Source organism: Lathyrus oleraceus, chromosome 1 (genome assembly GCF_024323335.1).
Source record: "Lathyrus oleraceus cultivar Zhongwan6 chromosome 1, CAAS_Psat_ZW6_1.0, whole genome shotgun sequence".
NCBI classification, from domain to species: domain Eukaryota; kingdom Viridiplantae; phylum Streptophyta; class Magnoliopsida; order Fabales; family Fabaceae; genus Lathyrus; species Lathyrus oleraceus.
In genome coordinates this window covers 124,742,486-124,759,585 of record NC_066579.1, presented here as the reverse complement: position 1 = coordinate 124,759,585, position 17,100 = coordinate 124,742,486, and positions in this window count along the sequence as shown.

Genomic DNA, 17,100 nt, shown 5'->3' with positions numbered 1-17,100 from the left:
CCCAGAGGTGGCGAGAGTTGGCAGCTCAGATTGTGCCTCCGCTGGAAGAGAAAGAAATGACCAAGATCTTTCTGAAGACCTTGAGCTCATTCTATTACGAGCGGATGATCCCTGGCGCTCCTTCTGACTTCACCGAGATGGTGAACATGGGGATGCGTCTAGAGGAAGGAGTCCGTGAAGGACGGCTAACCAAAGATGAAGACTCTTCTACCAAACGATATGGGGCGTTTGCGAAGAAGAAAGATGGAGAGGCACATGCTGTGCAATCCCATGTGAAATCCAGAAGACCCTCTGTGAAGAGGAAGCCTGTGCGTCCAGCCGGCAATCAGCACCAGGTGGCTCACATAACACCTGTCTTCAGAGACAACCAGCAGTATCATCAGCACAACAACAATCAACAATCATCTCAGCAATATCAGCAACAACATCGTCCTCAACAGCAGGCCTACCAGCCTCGCAATAGTAATCAAGCTAGTACGAGTTATGAAAGGAAGAAGATCACTTTCGATCCGATTCCGGTGTCATATGCAGAACTGTATCCCTCTTTGATAGAGCGGAAACTGATTACCCCGAGAGACCCGCCAGCTATACCGGTCAACCCTCAGTGGTGGTATAAGCCTGATTTGCATTGTGTCTATCATTCTGGTGCTCCCGGCCATGATGTGGAGAACTGCTTTCAGTTGAAGACTAAGGTTCAAGACCTTATGAGATGCGGCATTTTGAGCTTTGAGGACGCAGGTCCTAATGTTAAGAAGAACTCATTGCCCGAGCATGGGAAATCCGTTAACATGGTCCAGGGCTGCCCTGGCAAATACAAGGTCAAATATGTCAGCCATATTCGACAGTCATTGGTCGAGTTGCATCGTCTGCTGTGTGAGTACAGTCATCTGGAGCACGACCATGATAAATGCCGAATCTGCTCTGTTAACCGTTTGGGTTGTCGCCAAGTGCGTAAAGATCTTCAGGAATTGTTGGATGAAGGAGTCATTGAGATCCTTCAAAACAGGAATGTTGATGAAGATGAACCAGAAGTCAATGTGATTTCTCCGGTGTTTCGGATACCCGAGCCTGATATCATTAGATATGATGGTAGCAAGTAGAAGGTTTCTCCTTCCCTGATTATCAAACCTGCCGGTCATGTGCCTTATTCTTATGACAAGGCAATCCCCATTCTGATACAATGTCGTTGCTGTGGAAGATGGGAAAGAGGCGACTCTGCCGTCCTCCTCTGTTGTGAACATTGCTGATGTCAGTGGGTTGACCCGTAGCGGTCGTGTGTTTTCTGCACCCCCGAAGCCTCAGGATGTTGCTGACTCTGTTGAGCATCCGGTTGGGAATGCATTGAATTCTCCGAACCTGGCACTTGTTGTTAAACCCTCCTCTTTACAAAAGACTCATGCTTCTGTTGGCCCTAGTGGAAATTTGAAAGAAGACTGTGATGAGATGTTGAAGCTCATCAAGAAGAGTGAGTATAGTGTTGTAGATCAGCTTCTACAAACACCATCCAAGATATCCGTGCTATCATTGCTTCTGAATTCAGAACCGCATAGAGAGGCTCTGCAGAAAGTCTTGGATGTGGCTTATGTTGATCACGATGTCACAATAGAACAGTTCGACAACATCGTTGCAAACATTACTGCTTGTAACACTTTGAGTTTCTGTGACTCTGATCTCCCTGAGGAGGGAAGAGACCACAACCTAGCATTACACATTTCTATGAACTGCAAAGATGACGCCATGTCCAATGTGTTGGTGGACACTAGGTCATCCCTGAATGTATTGCCAAAATCCACTCTCTCTAGATTGTCATTTCAAGGGCCTCCCATGAGGCAGAGTGGAGTTATTGTGAAAGCTTTTGATGGGTCGCGTAAGACTGTGATTGGGGAAGTTGATCTCCCAATCAAGATTGGACCAAGTGATTTCCAGATTACCTTCCAAGTTATGGATATCCACCCATCTTATAGTTGTCTCCTTGGCAGACCATGGATTCACGAGGCTGGCGTCGTGACATCCACCCTAGACAAGAAACTGGTTGTGGTAGGGGGAGAAAAGGCTCTCCTGGTTAGCCACTTGTCTTCCTTCTCATACATAGATGCTGAGGATGAAGTTGGAACGCCTTTCCAAGCTTTATCTATAGTCGAGCCTGTTGAGAAGAGAACTCCTTCATTTGCTTCCTATCGAGATGCAAAACTGGCCATTGAATGTGGTGCAGTTGCTGGTCTAGGAAAAATGATCAAGCTTGAATATAACAAGTCCCGGGCTGGCATTGACTTTCTTCTGGAGTCTTCAACGAGAAAGGGTTGTTCAAGAGTGGAGGTTTCATCCACAACGCTCAGAGCGAAGAGGCTGCTGCTGTCTTGGAAGAGGATTCTGACAATTTTGTCATCCCTGGCGGGATCTGCAACAATTGGGTCGCTGTGGATGTTCCTACAGTCATTCATAAGTCAGAGTAATGATTCACTTTGTTTAAAAACCCTTCTCCCATGCCAAAAGGAGAAGTGATGACATTGTTGGCAACATTTAATACAATGATATTTTCATTCAAAAAAATTCATGTTAAATGTTTGTTTTTCCATTTATTTTCACTTTTTGCTTTTTTGCATGAAATTGGTGATCACAAAAAACCTAAAAAACAAGAATAAAAGCAATCTTTTCATCTGCATAATGATTGCCTTGTTTGATTTCTAAAAAGCTTTTCATATCCAAAATCATTATGCAGGTTGATTCTTAAACCCATTGAACATAATGATCCAACGCCATCTCCCAATTTTGAATTCCATGTATTCGAGGCAGAGGAAGATGATGTTGAAGAGATTCCTGATGAGATTACCCGTCTTCTTGAGCATGAAAAGAAGATCATTCAGCCACATCTTGAGAACCTGGAAACAGTCAAATTGGGGTTTTACAGATGTAATATCAAAAAGAGGGTGAAAAACAAAATCAAAATCAAAATCAAAATCAAAATAAATAAAAAAATCAAAAAAAAAAAAAAAAATGACACCCTCAAACCCCAAGTTGACTGATGCTGAATAGATTCAGAGTCGTTACGACCAACTGAATTTAATCGAAGAGAAGAGATTGACTGCCATGTGCCATGGTCAGTTATATCAGCAGAGAATGAAGAAAGCATTCGACAAGAAGGTCAAGCCTCGTGTGTTCCGAGAAGGTGACCTTGTGCTCAAGAAAGTCTTGTCTTTCGCGCCCGATTCCAGGGGCAAGTGGACTCCAAACTATGAGGGTCCATATGTTGTCAAGCGAGCCTTCTCAGGCGGTGCTTTGATGCTTATAACTATGGATGGGGAGGATTTCACTCGTCCTGTGAATTCAGATGCAGTCAAGAAATACTTCGCCTAAAAAGAAAAACAGAATAGCTCGCTAAGTTGAAAACCCGAAAGAGCGGCTTAGGCAAAAATGAGCGTCTCGGTGGATTAGACCCGAAAGGGCGATCCAGGAAAAAATAAGAGACATGAAAAAAAAAGTATATTTGCATCCCGCTAGATTGAGTACCTCACCCTGGGGGAATCTAGGAAAAAATTAGGGATTTGGCAAGTAACTGCATCTCGACATGACTGTGTTCTACATTTGTCATCCGTCAAAGATTCCTGTTCATTCGTCGTCAACTGAAGCTTCGAATACATCAAGTTCGGAATTGGTGGAGAAATGGTCATTATGTTCAATGTAGCCCTTTTCCAATATATATCACCAATTTCAAACTTGTAAAAATCTATGGAGTCTTGCCATTTGCAGGCTACCATTCCATCAAATAAATTTGAGCCTTTATCGAATTATTTGCACTCTTGTTTGTTTCAATTCAACAAATGTTTTGCATGTTTTAATTGATAAAATATCATTGTTTTCAAAATAAACAAACTTTTCACAATTGTTTTTAAACAAAGTGAGCATTCACAATGATCAAAAGATACTTAGGAGACTCTCAGTGCTCTCCCAAGGGTGGTATGATTCCCAACAGGGTAAGACATTTGTTCATATCCTTGGCATTTGATTGTATCTTTTTCCTCTGGAACCTTTTGTGGTTTTTTCTCCCGAGAAGGTTGCCTTTCTTGGCTTCGTTCCCTTAACAGAGTGTTGGGACGATTTATTCACACTCCAGATTTCCCAGCAGAGCAGTAATTTTCTCCCCTCGGGTGTGTTCTCTTTGGAAGATTGGATTTGTTGTTTTCTTCCTTAGCAAAGTCGTTGGAACAGTAGTCTTCCCTTCATCCATCGGATAGGCTCCCCAGTAGAGCTGCTCATGTGGTAGATTTCCCTGCCGAGATATTGTTGTTCCCTGGCATATCCAGATCCCCAGCTAGAGTGGTTGGTCTGTTGGATCTTATATTGTATGATGTTATCCCCTTCAGAGATATTGCTGTTTCTCTGATCCGCAGCAGATTTTTGGTGATGGATTTTATCTGTGATAATTCATCCCCAAGCAGAGTTGTTGGTATGGTGGATCTTACCTGTGTCGACAGTTTCCCCAACCAGAGTTGCTTTTGTGACAGATTCTACTTGCACAATTAAGCACTTCTCCCAGCTGAGAACGACGATTCATCCCTGCGATGATTTTGTGTTTTCATTGCTCCTCAACAGAGTTACGGCTGTAGCAGATTTTGGCCGGTACAATGAATCTTTTCTCCCCAGCTGAGACTTTTGGGTTTATCCCTAAGCAGAGTGTTCGCTGAGATGTTCACCACTCTCCCCCCTCAGCGGAAGAACGATTTTCTCTCCTCAGCAGAGCGGGATCTCTTAGTGGATTTCCCCAGTGGAGTTGCTGATTGATCCCCCAGTGGATGTGCTCTCAGTGGAATTCCCCAGTAGATTTGCCAGTAGACGTCCCCAGTGGAGTTGCTGATTTTGCTTTCTCCAGTAGGGTTGCTTGTGTGGCAAATTCTACTCGTGCATTTTGTTCTCCTCGTCAGGTGTGATTTTTCTTGGTGGATTCGATATTTGGTGGTTGATCCCCAGATCTCATTCGTTCCCTCGGATGAATCCCTAGCGGAGTTGTTGGTGTGATGAGCTTTATCTATGTTGATCTATCCCCAACAGAGATACTATTTGTTTTTTGGTATCTGGATCTCCCCAGCATGAGTTGCAGTTGCGGCAGTTTTTGCCCGTGCATTGAATCTTTTCTCCAGGAGAGATTGATGGTTCAGCCCGTAGTGGTATGCTTGTTGACGTATACGTCATTTTTCCCTGCAGCAGAGTGACGATCTATTCTCCTCAGCAGGTGTGATCTCCTTGGCGAGTTTGGGACTTGGTGTTTATTTCACCAGTTTCCTCTTATCTCTCAGTGGAATTCCCTAGTGGAGTTGCTGTTGGATTCTCCATTAGAAGTTGCTACAGTATCCCCAGTAGAGTTGCTTGTGTAGCAAATTCTACTCGTGCGTTCTGTTCTCTTTAGCAGTGTCTGCATGTGTAGTGGACTCCTTTCCCTAACCGGATTGATTGATGATCCATCACTCAGCGAGTTTGTGATTTCCTGATATCTCTGATTCTCTAGCAGATCTTTGCTTCCTAGCATCTCGGATCTCCAGCAGATTGGATACTCTCCATCAGAGTTTCTGGCTTTCTCTCTTGAGATGTAGTACCGGGCGTTTGATTCTGGGCCTGTTTGTGTTAGATATGTCTGTTTGTCAGCATTCATCATACATAAACTACGCATATACATGCATAATTATTAACATTCAGATATTCATGTTGCATTTTTTTCCATATATCTATTGTTTACGTCTCCTGCTAGTTGGTGATATACATTTCCCCAAGCAGATGGGTGTGTCTGATCCTTCAAAATAGAGTCAGCCCCTTAAGCAGAAAGTGTCCATCTTTCCTACCATTTCCCCGTTGAGTTCTATCCTCGTGGATGACGGTTGCTTCCGTTTCCTCCCAACACATATATTGGGGTGGGTTCCCCTATTGAGTTATATCCTCATTAGGATGAGTCTTGATTCAATTCGCCTTTTTGGTTTGATCCTAAATTGGCCCTTTGAGACTGTTTTGGTGTTCCTCAGTAAGGTCGCCAATATTTTTCACCTTATCCTCAGTGGATTTTTCTGGCTTCTACCTACAAACTGGTAGTTGTAAGTCCTATATTTTTGATCTTCTACCCAGTAACCGGTAGTTGTAAATCCTACTTTCATCCCCTAGCAGAGGTAACCTTTGTGGTTCATTCTGGTTGATGGCGGATTTTGTGGTCTTCTACCCAGCAGTCGGTAGTCGTAAATCCTATTTGTTTTCTCCCCATCGGAGTTTGTGCTTTCCCGCGGTATAAATGAATATCTGCTCAGTAAACAGCAATCATTCATCTTATACCCGGCTGAGTTTATGGTTATCTTCATCCAGTCTTCGATGTTGATGTTCCCTCTTTTACCTGGATAATTGCCGTATGCTTGCAATTTATCCCCAGCGAGTCATCTTTCGTCTACCTTGTTGTTTTTGGTAACGATTGTTGCTCCTTTTCGGTTGATTTATCCTTTGTTAACCCAGTAGTCGGTTATGGATAATCTTCCATGCGAGTTTACTATCCACGTTTTGACGACAATGGATAGTATATCTCATGCACTCTCTGGTCGAGTCCTTTGGTTCTTCTCCAATTGAGTATGTTTCTCCCCTTGCAGAGTTAACCTTGTTGCTCATCCCAACCGATGACGGTTACTCTTCCGTGGTTTTCTACCCAGTATTCGGTAGATGTAATCCCCTCTTTGATGGTTATCTTCATCCAGTATTCGATGTTGATTTTCCCTTCTTCTTGCGGATAATTGCTCTGAGTAGGCAATTTTATCCTCAACGGGTCCTCTTTCATTTACCGTTCGCCGGTAATGTTCGTTGCTCCCTTTTGATTGGTCATCATTATATACCGAGTTTTGGTATCCCGAGGCCTTTCTTTTCGGTCGATTTATCCTTCATTAACCCAGTAACCGGGTGTGGATAATCTTCCATGCGAGTATATTATCTACGTTCTGACGGTAATAGATAATATATCTCATGCACTCTTCGGTCGAAGCCTTTCGTGTTTCCCCAGTCAAGTAAGATTCGTTGTCCCTTTGCGGAATCGAATATTCATTCTACCCCTTTTGTTTGGATAATTGCCGTATGCTTGCAATTTATCCCCAGTGAGTCATCTTTCGTTTACCCTGTTGTTGTTGGTAACAATTGTTTCTCTTTTCGGCCGATTTATCCTTTATTAACCCAGTAACCGGTTGTGGATAATCTTCCATGCGAGTATATTATCTACGTTCTGACGGTAATAGATAATGTATCTCATGCGCTCTTTGGTTGAAGCCTTCTGTCCTTCCCCAATTGAGTAAGATTCGAATGTCCATCCTATAAACAAGTCTGTTTTTCCAGCTTTCTTCAGGATGATGAGTGTTTTGGAAGTAAAAGCCAATTCACACTTCGGTTGGTCACCTATTATATGCCCAGTAACCGGTATCCCTGGTGTTCCTTCCATGCGAGTATATTATCTACGTTCTGACGGTAATAGATAATATATCTCATGCGCTCTTTGGCCGAAGTCTTTTGTTGTCCTTCCCCAATTGAGTAAGATTCGTATTCTTTGTAGAATCGAATGTCCATCCTATAAACAAGACTTCTTTTCTAGCTTTCTTTAGGATGATGAGTGTTTTGGAAGTAAAAACCAATTCACGCTTCGGTCGGTCACCTATTACATACCTACTACCCGGTATCCCTGGTGTTCCTTCCTTTCTGCTCCCTATTATTACCTCGGTCCCCTGTGGAGTCAGATTTTCCTGAGTCGAAACATACCTTTGTCAGGTCTTTCTCAGATGATTTGGTCGATTGATATCTCTCACCCGTACACAGGTCTTAGATATTCATTCTTCCCGAGCTTGTTACCTACTAACCGGTAACACCTCATCCTTTTGCTTCCCCTGGAGAGTCTTTTAGATTTCCCCAGCGGAGTTGTTGTTGTGATTCGCCTTTTGCTGTGTTGGCGTACTCCCCAATACATGCATTTTCCTGGCAGAGTTGTCTTGTCAGCTCTTTCCCTAGCCCGAGTCCGGATTTTTATCCGAAGTATCCTTTGTGGATAGTCTTGTTGTGTTGGCGTATTCCCCAGCACATGCATCTTTGTGTCAGCTTGAGTCTTTCCGTCGGTTTTGTTTCCCTTTGGAATTCTTCTCCCCAGTAAAGTCTCCAGTTTCAAGTCGTGTCCTGCTCACGCATTTTTCTTTTTTCTTATTCCCATAAGAGTCCCGTTAGAGTCTCTGTTTCCATGGAGTGAACTACTCCTATGGATTGTTCATTTATCCTGATACCTTTTCTTCTTTGTGGACACATATCCCCACAGAGTTTGTTTGTTTCGCATACATGCATTTGCATCATGAGGTCTCTCAGGGACCAAAATTTGTCTCATTATTGTTATTTGAGCCCATTCTACCTCGTCGAGACGAAGATCTTAACCTTCGTTTCTCCGGCTAGAATGATCTTAAATAGGGGCATCTGTAAGACCCCAATTTTGTCCCTAAGATCCCTCATGGCATCATATCATTTCATTACATAGCCTCAAGGATCTTTGAGCATCTTGGCTTCCTTTCCTTTGGGTTGGGATCTCCTGTGAGTGGTTTGAGATCACCAGGCATTGTTTGCATTGTATATCTTTGTTTTTCTTGTTTTAATCACTAACCAAAAGCACCAAAAATATGTCATCTAACATTTGTTTTGCAATCTAAGCAATCACAGGTCAATCACTTCAAGGATTTCCTTTGTACAAGAGAGGATGGTATTTTCTTGGTTTGAGGACCACATGATCATTATATTGAGCTTACATGAGCTAGAGGTTCATTTTGAAGCAAATTCCCCAAGTGGTAAAGGCTCAAGTTCATCAGGCATTGTCAAGGTCATCTGAGGACCCTATAATCAACTGTGCAGTCAACTGAGGGCTTTAAGGTGTGGGAAATGATTTGAGACATCCCATTCATGTTCAAACAAGGCCTACTAATCATGTCAAACATCTATCTTGAAGATTTTGAAGTCATATCAAAAGTTTCCCAAAATGGAAAGTGACCTGTAATTTCAAGTTTCCAAAAATGGCAAGTTTTTGGTTCACATTCAACTTGACTTTCCAACATCAAAGAAGCTTCAAATGGATTTTTGGTCAACATGAAAGTTGAATATATTTCTCTCCCCTTTTCAAAAAGTCCTATATCATGTCCATCTGATAATTGGTTGAGGAGTTATGATCAAATGATTGCAAAGTGTACTTGGAAGTTCAAAGTGCCATAACTTTTGATCCAAGACTCCAATTTGGTCCACTCTTTTTGCAAAATGCTCCTTGTGACCAAGAGATTCCAAATCAACCATTGCATTACATGAAAGAAGATCACATGATCAAGTGTCCATACAAGTGCATTTTGGAGGGAAATTTGATAATTTGAAATTGGTGAATCATACAAGCCAAATACCAATACAATGTTGTTTATTGAATGATTTTAAGTGGATTTGCACCTTGCATGGCACTGTTCACGTGCACATTTGCCATGCTACCTATAGCACCTCAAATTTGCACCCCCTACTCATGCATTCATTTCATTTGTTAGGTCATTAACATTGCATAAGTACATTGCATCTCATCAACTAGAACTGGCATCAAGAGGTTTCATCTGTGCAAGAGACCAAGGTTTTTCTTGAGTTGAAGGCCATATGATCATTATAGAGAGCTTATGCGAACCCAAGGTTCATTTTGGAGTAACTTGACCAAGTGTTAGAGGCTCAAAAGTCATCAGTACATGTCCAAGTCATCTGAGGCCCATGAAAGTCAACTGCAAGTCAACTGAGGGCTAGGAGGTGGAGAATTAGTTTGAGACATTTCATTCATGTCCAAAAGAGGTTTATTCACCATGTCAAACTCATACCGTGAAGATTTTGAAGCCAGATCAAAAGTTTCCCAAAATGGAAAGTGACCTGTAATTTCAAGTTTCTAGAAATGGCAAGTTTTTGGATCAAATTCAACTTGACTTTCCAACATCAAAGAAGCTTCAAATGAATTTTTGTCCAACATGAAAGTTGAAGATCTTTCTCTCCCATTTCCAAAAAGTCCAAGATCATGAGGAGATATGATCAAATCATTGCCAAGTGTGCATGGAACTTCAAAATGCCATAACTTTTGATCTAAAACTCCAATTTGAGTGCCTCTTTTTGCATATTTCTTCTCATGACATGTATTTTCCAAATCATTCATCACATTGCATGAAATTTCATCACATGACCATTGGCTCATTCATGCTCATTTTGGAGGGAAAATCATGAATTTGAATTTGGTGCATCATATGTGTACTGTTCACGTGGGATTGCCATGCATGGGGTGAAAAATCAATGTTGGCATAACACCTCTTTTCTCACTAAAATTTCATTAACCATGCTTAATTGTCATTAGAAAATGGATTAACACATGGTATAAATAGTAAATCCTAACAGAATTTTCAGATTCTTCACCATTTTCTAGATCTAAATTCAAGTTCCCTCCAAAATTTCTCCAATTTGAAACTTCAATTCCTTCCACATAAGCCTTTGATTTTCTTCCATATTCTTGTTCTCTGATCTTCATTTAGTGTAGATCAAGCTTTGGTTTGGAAGATTCGAGCAGAAATCAAGCATAGCAAGCTCATGAAGGTGAAGATGGAAACTGTTATTTGAGCTAGATCTAAGCGTCTCCAAGCCTCAATTTCTTCATAAAGCTTCATAATAGTGATAGAGGAGTGGATTTGAATCGTGCCAGGCCTTGAAACTGCTGATTCCAGAAACTGTTCTTCAAGAGGTAGGTTTTTCGAAGCTCTTAATTCTCCAATCTTTTGCCATGATAGTGTAGATCTCCTCTTGTTGGTTAATCTGATGAAAATTTCATGTGATTTGGTGGATTATTGGCTGAGTTATATGGAATTGAAAGTTTGAATGTCATAATGTTTTTGCTCGATTCTTTTAATCCATGGCTTGTTTTGCTTAAATGAGGATTGATCTGTAATGTACGTGGAAGGAGCTTTCTGTTGATGTAATTTTTAGTGGATTCTGGAAAAAAAATTGTACGACGTTACTGTTCCTCCACCGTAGACCGCCGCACCTGTACAGGCTAGGGTTAGTCTGGTTCGTTCATGAGAAAAACACTGTAGAAGCGCCCGTTACCAAAGCCTTGCGAGTTCGATTCCTTCTTGTTGCGCTTATTTGTTTTAATTTGTTTTGACTAAGCGCTTGCGTGTGCATCCGTTGGCAAATCCATTGGCTGTTGTTCTTTGACCGTGTCCACGCTAGCATTGACTGTGATGTGGCTAGCCACATCAGATTAATGATACGGTGCGTTTTGGACGCGCCTTGCCCCTCGCTTCGAATCCACGTGATGCCATTTCCCATTTTATTCAATTCTTTTCATTATTTTTCATGTTTTGCAATGTTTATTTCATTTTATGCATGCTCATTCAAAAAATCCTTAAAAATAGCTTGATGATCCAATTAATTCCAGATTTTTTTCTACATGATCATATGAATGTCTTCTATTTTTTGATGTGGATTTCTGGAATTGTGCCTGGTTGGAATTTTAATTGTGTTAGACTAATTGAACATGTATGCTTTTGTGACATGCCTCATTCAAATTGTTGTTAAATGCTCAATAATGATCCAATTGCCATGAAATTTTGTGTGCTGATTCCCAACATGATACATGACTTGTGAGATTTGGTTTGGCATTTTTAGCATTTTCCATTTCTGTTTTATGCATGTGATTGTATGGTGTGACAATGTGTGTCACACAATTTGATGTTGATCTTATTCATTTTCATTGCCTTGCCAATTGAGCTCTGTTGATTCTAATTTTTGGCATGATGATTGTGTTGGACATGTTGTATGCATATAAAAAGTTTCATGATTATTAGATGTGTTTCTGATTTAATGTGCATTTTCTCTTCTTGATGCTCAAGTGTGACCACCATTGTGTGCCTTTGCCCTAGTTTGATTGATTGATGGCTTTGCTTAATGCTTTTGACTTGGTCCTTTTTAGGACATGTTCATGATAAATTAAATGTGCTACATGTTGAATATTGGTTGTTGCTGTTTTAACTTTTTGCCCTACCTTAGACCCTAGCCTTGGTGCTAGTGGTTTGTACTCATCTTTTGAGCTTTGTATTTCAGGTTCAAGCTTCTAATCCTAATGATTGGTGTAATCTCACTTCATGAGATGCAAAATTCTTTGTCCACTAATCCTTTGTGTTGTAGGTTCATGGAGTGTGGTGGAATCACTTGAATTCTTGAGTCATAAAGCTTGACTTGTGTGCATATTGAGTTGTAACACTGTTGACTATTGATTGTTTGTCTGAACATAGTACTGATTGCTTTGACCTTCTTACAGGTACCTTAGCTGCTTTAAGTTCATTATTTGAACTTTGCTTTGCTTGTGGTTGGCATACCACTTTAGGTAATGACCTCTAACTTCATGTAGTCTGGAAGACCTGCTATCTTTGGCAGGCACCTGTCTGAAGCCCTCCTTAAGAAGCAATGTTTGTGGTTGTTTATGTTTGTGCCTTGTACTTCAAGACCTCCTAAGTGAAGAGGCAATTGGCAGATAGAATGGATGTGCAATCCATCCCCTATTATTCAGTTGAGTCTTTCATCTTGCTCGCACTACGTGCTGATGCATTTGAATAAACACCCAAGATCCTTGTATATAGAGTCAGTCAAGTGGAGTAGAGTCCCACATTCTGGACTCCCACACCTTCATTGATTCAAGCTCTCCCAGGCCAGGGATAAGAGCTATGAGGTCTCACCCTCATTACCTTTTCATCTGCTCACCCTGACGGTCAATGTCAGTGATTAAGAGCTTCATCAGACACCCTTCCAGTACTGGCTTGTTTGTCGAGGTTGATATGACCCCTTGACTAAAGCCCAGCCTTGTATGAGCCAATTGTTTGCATATAGTGTGTGATACATGTTCACCTGTTTGCTTATTTGCTGTTTAGGCTGACTTGCTACCTGTGCGGGTTAGGTTTGGATTAGAGACCTCACCTTAGGGATCATATGCATGACAACTTCTAGGCTCGAGTCGTAGTCTCCCTAGTAGTTCGTTGTCTCCCTAGTCTCTGGTTAGGACAGAAGTTTTTTCCCTGTTAAGGGGAACTACGTCGCCCTGATCCTCATATCAGATGAGGTACGTAGGCAGGAGATTGAGCTGATCTCTCCGGGCAACCTTTTGCTTTTCACCCTTTTTTTCTTTCTCCACCCTATTGTGTGCGTGTTTGGAGTCTGATGTAAGTCCAGTGATTGGCATTTGGTTTCCTGTTCGTGTTTGTGTTTGTGTGTTTGGAGTCTGATGTAAGTCCAGCGATTGGCATTCGGTTTCCCGTTGGTTTGTTTGTGTGGAGTTGGATGTAAGACCAGCGATTGGCATTCTGTTTCCTGTTGTGTGTTTGCTTTGACATCTCAGCGTCTCGTTTCAGTGTCTTTGTTGGGCGTGCGTTAGCCGAGCTACGAGTGCTCTGATTCTTACTCTGGTTAGAGAAGATACGTATGCATAGGATGCGACATCCTAGCGAGCATGTTTCCCATTTCCCCGAACTACGTCGACTCTGATGTTTGTGTCTGATAAACTATGTAGACCCAGGATGCGACGTCCTGCCGAGTCCTCTTCTTCCGTCTTTCATCTGTGTTTCATCCCAGCTTGTGCAGTGTTTTTGAGCAGTTATTTAGCAACCTTATCCTATTCTTTTGAGCGTGGATCCCGTCGAGTACAATGGATGCGTAGGGGTGCTAATACCTTCTCTTCGCATAACCGACTCCCGATCCTTGCATCTCTGGTCGTAAGACCATTCCTTTTCAGGTTTACTTCGAGCGTTTCATTTCCCTCTTTTGGGATAAATAACGCACGGTGGCAGCTCTGTGTCTTTTTCCCATCGGTTTTTCGCGTAATGCAACAGCTGGCGACTCTGCTGGGGACCATAACAGAAGTTGGCCTTTTGCTGGTCCATCTTCCCTAAGCGAGTCAGTCCTAGCGCTCCTTAGGATAGTTTTGGTTGTTTTTACTATTTTATTTATTGCATTTATGATTATTATGTTGTGATTGTACATACTTGCATATGTGTTTGCATGCATCATATTATCATTGTGCTGGCTGTGTATCTGTTTCTCTGTTGGGTGGGAGTTACAAGAGGTAAAAGGCCCAATACCCAGGCTATGAGTGAACTCTAGGACACCTAGGAATAGAGTGATTCATGGGAAGCGGGTGGTATGGCGCCACTTAGCGGCACATGATATCACAAGCAGTTCAGATCCTGATGGGGTATTATCGTTGCATACATCTGGTGTGTATATGATGATATTCTTGAAAGGATTGTTTATCCTGCGTTTCTCTTGACCTTACCCTGACCTAGATGACACCCGTGAGTGGGGAGGGAATGAATCATTACAGGTACCGTTGGTGACTTGATCTGTTGGTGACTTTGTCCTGTTGGTGACTCTTGGGTCCTGTTGGTGACTTGGTTATGAAGTATGGGTTCCAGATGACCTTGGGTTCCAGATGAATTTGATTTGTGGTTTCCGGTTCCGAGTTCATGCCGAAACTCTGATCCTGTGTCTTGTGATGCACAACCAGCCAGTCATAGTTGCATCATTTGCATCATAGCATGTTTATTTTCAAAAAATAATGCAATAAAAAAAAGAGAGAAAGAATACAAAAAAGAAAAAAAGCTAATTTGCTCATGCATATCATTTCTCAGGTTCATTCAGGAGTCTGTTCACAGTGAGAGATGGCAGCCATTCCAGAGTTGAAGAGGAAGACTTGCACCTACAGTTTTCACCGTGAGCCGTTGACATCTTTGGAAGAGTTGAGTAACTTGGTGACCGGTTGTAATCAGAAGGTGTTTGATGATCAGTATGGGGATATTCTGACATTGTTGAAGATGGTGGTAGATCCAGTACCTTTGCAGACTCTTTTGCAGTTTTATGACCCGGAGCTCCGTTGCTTCACTTTTCAAGACTATCAGTTGGCTCCTACTCTTGAAGAGTATTCTATCCTGATGAATGTCCCGATCAGATATCAGGTACCTTTTTTGGATGTGCCAAAGGAGGTAGATTTCAGGGTTGTTGCTAAGGCTCTCTATTTGAGTATCAAGGAGGTGAGCGATAATTGGAAACCAAGTGATGACGTTGTGGGTTTGTCCTTGAAGTACCTGGTGAGAATGGCTAAGGAAGAAGCAAAGAAAGGAAACTGGGAAGCTTTCAACGCTCAGTTGGCTGTCATGATCTATGGAGTTGTTTTGTTCCCGAGTATGCCTAATTTTGTAGACCTTGCAACAATCACTATTTTCATTGGAGGAAACCCGGTTCCTACCTTGTTAGCTGACACTTATTATGCTATACACAACAGGCATGGTAAGGGTGGAGCTATCAGGTGTTGTCTCCCTTTGCTACTCAAGTGGTTCTTGTCCTTCCTGCCAACCAGTGGACCTTTTGTGGATACTCAGAGCACTCGTAAGTGGACTCAGAGGATTATGTCTCTCACATCCTATGATATCAATTGGCAAGCTTACAGGATGAATGTGCGCAATGTCATTATGAGTTGTGGAAGGTTTCGTAATGTTCCACTCGTAGGAACTAAGGGTTGCATCAACTACAACCCGGTTCTTTCTCTTCGTCAGTTGGGTTTTGTCATCAATGAAAAGCCACTAGATGCTGAGATAGCGGAGGGTGTGTACTTTGAGAAGCGGAGTGACCCAGCTAGATTGGAGCAAATGGGGAGAGCTTGGGAGACTATTGGTGTCAAGGATGGATCCGTTTTGGGGAAGAAGTTTGCCATTGCTATGCCTGCCTACACTGAGTGGGTCAAGGATAGAGTTGGAACTTTGTTGTTACCCTATGATAGGATGGAACCATTGCAAGAGCAACCACCTTTGATGCATTCTGAGAATGTGTCTGCTGAGCAGTATAAACAAGCCTTGATGGAGAATCGACGGTTGAAAGAGAAGGAACAAGAGATCCAGATGGAGCTTTACAAAGCCAAAGCCGATAAGTTGAATTTGGCTCACAAACTCAAAGAGGCGCAAGGTGAAAGTGCTAGTAGATTGAGTAACAAGAAGAGGTCCTATGAGGAGATAGAGACAATGTTGAATGAAGAACGTTGCGAACGCTTGAAGTTGCAAAAAGCGGAAGCCAATTACCAGAAGAAGATACGAGACTTGGAAAAGTAGCTTAGGGACAAAGATGCTCAATTGAAGAAGGAAGTGGACCTATAGCATGCATCAGAGAGATAACTCAAAGGAGAAGTAGTGGAACTCAGGGAGCAACTGAAGGAGAAGCTCACTCCTTTACCTGAATGTTCAGAGTGCGACCGGTTGATTGATCAGTGCCAGTACCTGAAGACTCTCATTCCTGGAGGACGACTTTCTTAGCTTGTTTTGTTGTTTATCTTGAGAATCACCTCCAGGATTGTTGGATGGGATTCCTTGTTCTACTCTGATGATTTGAATCTTCGATTGATTGTATGATCCTTATTTCTCATGGTTATAGATGAGATTGTTGATATTTCACTTGTGCTCATCATCCTATGTAGGTTGCTTCCTTGTTGTTTATATTGCAGGTTGCCATTTTTCAAAAGATGAACGAGACTCTTGAATGCCTGAGAAATGAACATAGCATATGCATCATACGCATCATACACATCATACACATATCATTCTTGCATTACAGGTGTTCTTGACAAGACTTCTCACCCTGGTTCCTATTTTAGGCAGGATTGCTGATCGTCGTCCGCACCGCTACGCTACAAGACTGAATCAACAGAGAAGTATGGATCAAGTTCAGGCTGAGTTGGCAGAGATGAAGGCTAACATGGCCCAGTTTATGAGCATGATGCAAGGGTGCAAGGGCAAGAGGAGCTGCGAGCCTTAGCCCAGAGACAGGAAGCTGTGGTTCCACCGGTCAACCGTGCTTCGCCAGAGGGAATCCCTGTTAATGATAACGTTGTTGCTGCTACTATTCCCGTCAACAACTATGTTGTGGGTGATGAGTTGAGGGGTATCAGAATTAATGGACAACCTATTGCTGCAGAGACTGTTAATGCTAGAGCAACCCGTGCTCCAGTTCGTCATCCTGCTCCGTTGGTTGACAGAC